This window comes from Bombina bombina, chromosome 7 (assembly GCF_027579735.1).
Source record: "Bombina bombina isolate aBomBom1 chromosome 7, aBomBom1.pri, whole genome shotgun sequence".
Taxonomy (NCBI): domain Eukaryota; kingdom Metazoa; phylum Chordata; class Amphibia; order Anura; family Bombinatoridae; genus Bombina; species Bombina bombina.
Window position 1 is genome coordinate 240,496,667 of NC_069505.1, and position 5,911 is coordinate 240,502,577.

Sequence of the window (5,911 nt, forward strand, 5' to 3'; positions counted from 1 at the left end):
TCTTGCAAAATGTAAAAGAAAAAAACAACATATAAAGCAAAATTATCAATTTCCTTATATGACAGTTTCAGGAATGGGAAAAAAATGCAAATAGCATAGCCCTCTGACATAGAAAAGGCAAATAGCAATGGGGTATTAAATAAATGAAAAATGTTGGCGCCAAGTGTGACGCACGTGACTGAAATTTTTTTGGCGCCAACAACATCCGGAAATGACACACTCACATCACTAACAACGCAACCCTGTGTAAGGACTCAGCGTCAACTATGACACCGGAAATGACGAACTTGGCGTCAACGGACGTACTTTCGCGCCAAAAAATTCTCACGCCAAGAATGAGGCAATAAAGTCTAGCATTTGGCGCACCCGTGGGCCTAATACTGCCCGCAATTTGCAAGGAAAAAAGTAGTCAATTTGAAAAAAAAGACTAAACCCCAGGTAAGAAAATAATTCTTAAAATGTTTATTTTCCTCAAATATGAAACTGACAGTTTTCACAAGGAAATACATGAACCTGACTCATGGCAAATATAAGTACAATACATATATTTAGAACTTTATATAAATGCATAAAGTGCCAAACCATAGCTGGGGTGTCTTAAGTAATAAAAAAAACATACTTACCAAAAAGACACCCATCCACAAATAGCAGATAGCCAAACCAGTACTGAAACAGTTATCAGTAGAGGTAATGGTATATGAGAGTATATCGTCGATCTGAAAAGGGAGGTAGGAGATGAATCTCTACAACCGATAACAGAGAACCTATGAAATAGATCTCCCGTGAGGAAAACCATTGCATTCAATAGGTGATACTCCCTTCACATCCCTCTGACATTCGCTGTACTCTGATAGGAATCGGGCTTCAAAATGCTGAGAAGCGCATGTCAACGTAGAAATCTTAGCACAAACTTACTTCACCACCTCCATAGGAGGCAAAGTTTGTAAAACTGAATTGTGGGTGTGGTGAGGGGTGTATTTGTAGGCATTTTGAGGTTTGGGAAACTTTGCCCCTCCTGGTAGGATTGTATATCCGATACATCACTAGCTCATGGACTCTTGCCAATTACATGAAAGAAATAGGTCTATTGTAAGGCACTATTTACAGCTTATATTGTAATGTTAATATCTAGATTACAGCTGTGCTGCTAGTAAATAAGTGTTGGAGCGCTATGCCAGTTAATATATTACTTGGACACTGCACTGATAGCCTATGGTCTCTAAATCCTTATTGCTATATAGAATATGTACGCACAATGTGGCTATGCCACCAACAAGATTAGTATTAAACCCTATATCTAAGTTGATTTTAATAAAAGTACATGGAGGATTGCAATTTAAAAACCAAGAATCGCTAGACTCTCACTACCCTAACATGTTTCACTAAGAAAGCTTTATCAAAGGCGGAGCCGCCGCTTTCTTGTCCACCTTTTATAGGTTAGGCCAGCACTGACATCACACTGAATGGGCGATATGATTGGTTACATTTTTGTGGGTGTGTTAATCTATGTCACTTGATACGTGTAATTTGATTGGATAAACACCGGAGGTGTACGATTGTGTACATTATCAGTAGTTCTATTAGGAACACTATATTAATAAACCTAATCTACATTGAATTCATATGTAAAGATTAAAATAGATCCAAGATAATATACGAGATGTGGTAAAAAAATGAATGAACTGCTATAACAAATAGCGGCAAGCAATGTTTTTGATTGTTATGTTTTAGAATCAAAGTCTAATAAATGCTTAAAATATAATTTACTCGGAGGAGGACACATTATTTGGGTGCTACTATTCTTGAATAGGATTATGAAAGAATAGGTTAGTGATGTATATAATTGAACTTTACAAGTTTTTATTATGGTGAAATAAATGTGACAGTTGATATCATAAACAATACAGAAAAAATCCATAATAAATAGGGATATGATACAAAAAGGGAGCAAGGAGGTGTGAGAGTGAAAGTGAATCAAACATAAAAATGAAATGTGTAGTATATGCTACTGCTAAGTGAAACTACTACTTGATGATGTGTAAAAATTTGTTAAGGTGGTAAAATGTGCCACCTTAGACATAAAAGAGCTGTGAAGGGAATGGGTGGTTATACCACTGGTGATAGTGTTTGAAGAAAGATACCTTTAGATAAGTTCCTACTATATAGGTAGCTATCTTACTAAGTTGGTGTACTTATTATGGGTGAATAGTGGTAAACGGTTGTGAAATAAAAAGGGAATCAAAATACATATATGGTTGTGTTAGTATTTTAAATTAACCTTGAGATTAAAAACTATAGTTTATGAACTTTATCTTTAATTATTTTACTTTAATAATTGTGAATATCATTAGATGATTAATATTTCTCTCTCTATAAAGTAAATTATAAGAAACCTAAATAATTGTTTTGTTCATTCATTCCTCTGGGATGAACAGAATCAAGTAGATAAATCCACTTGCATTCTGCTTGGAGTAAGGCTTTCTCCAGGTTTCCACCTCTAATGCCTAGACTTATTTTCTCCCATACATCGGAGATTAGTAGGATTAGAACGATGAAAATGTAGAAAATGGGAGGCCACAGAGGTGATGTTTTTGCCCTTTTCTTTGTCTTTAGCTGCATTTTTTATGTTCTTTATGCTCTTGTAGTCTCACCCGTAATTTTCTGCTTGTCATACCCACGTAGATTTTAGGGCATTTGCACTTAAGGACATAAATTACTCCTTCAGTGGAGCAGCTCATGTAATTTTGCATGGGAATGATCCTTGATTGAATGCAGTTTGGGTTTTGGGAAGATAAAAGTCACTGCTGGACACTCTATCTTTAATGTTCTTTGTACGTTGGTAACCTACTTCTACTCTTGTTCCTACTATAGGCTTAAGATCTGGATCAGTAAGGATGATATAACTTACTTAAGAAAAAGGAAAAAAAGATTCATACTAAGACCAGGCTTATCTTAACATACAGCCCTCAAATACATCATATTGTTCAAATCTTAAATAAACATTGGAATATCCTCCTTACTGATCCAGATCTTAAGCCTATAGTAGGAACAAGAGTAGAAGTAGGTTACCGACGTACAAAGAACATTAAAAATAGAGTGTCCAGCAGTCACTTTTATCTTCCCAAAACCTGAACTGCATTCAATCAAGGATCATTCCCATGTGGAACATGCTCTATGTGCCCACATATAATAAAGACGGATATAAGCTGTGATCGATTTAACCAAAAAAGGAAATTTATGCTTACCTGATAAATTTGTTTCTTTTTAGACACAATGAGTCCACGGATTTCATCCTTACTTGTGGGATTACGCCTCCTGGTCAGCAGGAGGAGGCAAAGAGCACCACAGCTGATATATAGCTCCTCCCTTCCCTCCCACTCCAGTCATTCGACCGAAGTTAGGAAGAGAAAGGAAAAGCCAAACTGCAGAGGTGTCTGAAGTTTACAAACATTAACAACCTGTCTCCTAGAACAGGGCGGGTCGATGACTCATCGTGTCTAAAAAAGAAACACATTTATCAGGTAAGCATAAATATCCTTTTCTTTTTAAAGACACAATGAGTTCACGGATTTCATCCTTACTTGTGGGATACCATACCAAAGCTAGAGTACACGGATGATAAGGGAGGGACAAGATAGGGAACCTAAATGGAAGGCACCACTGCTTGAAGAACCTTTCTCCCAAAATCAGCCTCAGCCGAAGCAAATGTATCAAATTTGTAAAATTTAGAAAAAGTATGAAGAGAGGACCAAGTTGCAGCCTTGCAAATCTGTTCAACAGAAGCGTCGTTTTTGAATGCCCATAAAGGATGCAACAGCCCTGGTGGAATGAGCCGTAACTCTTTCAGGAGGCTGCTGTCCAGCAGTCTCATATGCAAATGGATGATACTCCTCAGCCAAAAAGAAAGAGAGGTAGCCGTAGCTTTCTGACCCTTACGTTTTCCAGAAAAAATGACAAACAGAGAAGACGATTGACGAAAATCCTTAGTCGCTTGTAAGTAAAATTTAAAAGCACAGACTACATCCAAATTGTGCAGAAGACGTTCCTTCTGAGAAGGATTAGGACACAATGAAGAAACAACAATCTCCTGATTAATATTCTTGTCTGAAACAAACTTAGGAAGAAAACCAAGTTTAGTACGTAAAACCACTTCATCCGAATGAAAAATAAGGTGAATTATATTGTAATGCCGAAAGCTAAGACACTCTTCGAGCAGAAGAAATGGCAACAAGAAATAAAACTTTCCAAGATAATAACTTAATATCTATGGAATGCATAGGCTCAAACGGAACCCCTTGAAGAACGTTAAGAACTAAATTCAAACTCCATGGAGGAGCAATTGGTTTAAACACAGGCCTGATTCTAATCAAAGCCTGACAAAAGGATTGAACATCTGGGACAGCTGCCAGAAGCTTGTGTAACAAAATAGATAAGGCAGAGATCTGACCCTTTAGGGAACTCGCTGATAAACCCTTCTCCAATCCTTCTTGGAGAAAAGACAAAATCCTGGGAATCCTAACTCTACTCCATGAGTAGCCCTTGGATTCACACCAATAAAGATATTTACGCCATATCTTATGGTAAATCTTCCTAGTGACAGGTTTACGCGTCTGAATTAAGGTATCTATGACCGAATCAGATAAACCCCGCTTCGATAGGATTAAGCGTTCAATCTCCAAGCAGTCAGCTTCAGAGAAACTAGATTCGGGTGAAGGAAGGGTTCCCGAATGAGGAGGTCCTTCCTCAATGGAAGTGTCCAAGGTGGCAGTGATGACATGTCTACCAGATCGGCATACCAAATCCTGCGAGGCCACACAGGAGTGATGAGGATCACTGATGCCTTCTCCTGTTTGATTCGTGCAATAACCCGAGGAAGAAGAGCAAATGGGGGGAATAGATATGCTAGGCTGAAGGACTAAGGAACTGCCAAGGCATCTATCAGCTCGGTCTGGGGGTCCCTGGACCTGTATCCCGGCAGCTTGGCATTCTGACGAGATGCCATGAGATCCAACTCCAGCCGACCCCATTTGAGAATCAGGTTGGAGAATATTTCCGGATGGAGTTCCCACTCTCCCGGATGAAAGGTCTGCCTGCTCAGAAAATCCACCTCCCAGTTGTCCACCCCTGGGATGTGGATCGCTGACAGATGGCAAGAATGGGCCTCCGCCCACTGGATTATCTTGGCTACTTCGGTCATCGCTAAGGAACTCCTTGTTCCTCACTGATTGATGTAAGCCACAGTCGTTATGTTGTCCGACTGGAATCTGATGAATTGGGCCAAAGCCAACTGAGGCCAGGCCCGGAGAGCATTGAAGATCGCCCTCAGCTCTAGGATGTTGATGGGAAGGAGAGATTCTGCCTGAGTCCATACTCCCTGAGCCTTTAAAGAGCCCCAGACTGCTCCCATTCTAAAAAGCTGGTGTCCGTTGTCACAATCACCCATGAGGGTCATCAAAAGCATGTCCCCTGGGATAGATGATCCATTGACAACCACAATTGAAGAGAGTCCCTCGTCTCCTGTTCTAGGGTTATTCGAGGAGACAAATCTGTATAATCTCCATTCCACTGCCTGAGCATGCTTAACTGCAGAGGCCTGAGGTGAAACCGAGCAAACGGTATGATGTCCATTGCTGATACCATCAATACGATTACCTCCATGCACTGAGCCACTGACGTCTGAGGAGTGGACTGAAGGGCTCGACATGTATCCAGAATCTTTGATTTTCTGACCTCTGTCAGAAAAATTCTCATGGATATAGAATCGATTAGAGTTCCCAAGAAGGGTACCCTTGTCTTCGTGATTAAAGAACTCTTTTCCAGATTTACCTTCCACCCGTGAGTTCTCAGGAAGGATAGCACAATGTCGGTAAGGCGCCACTGCAATGTCTTAGAACCGTCAGCAGAGACCCCA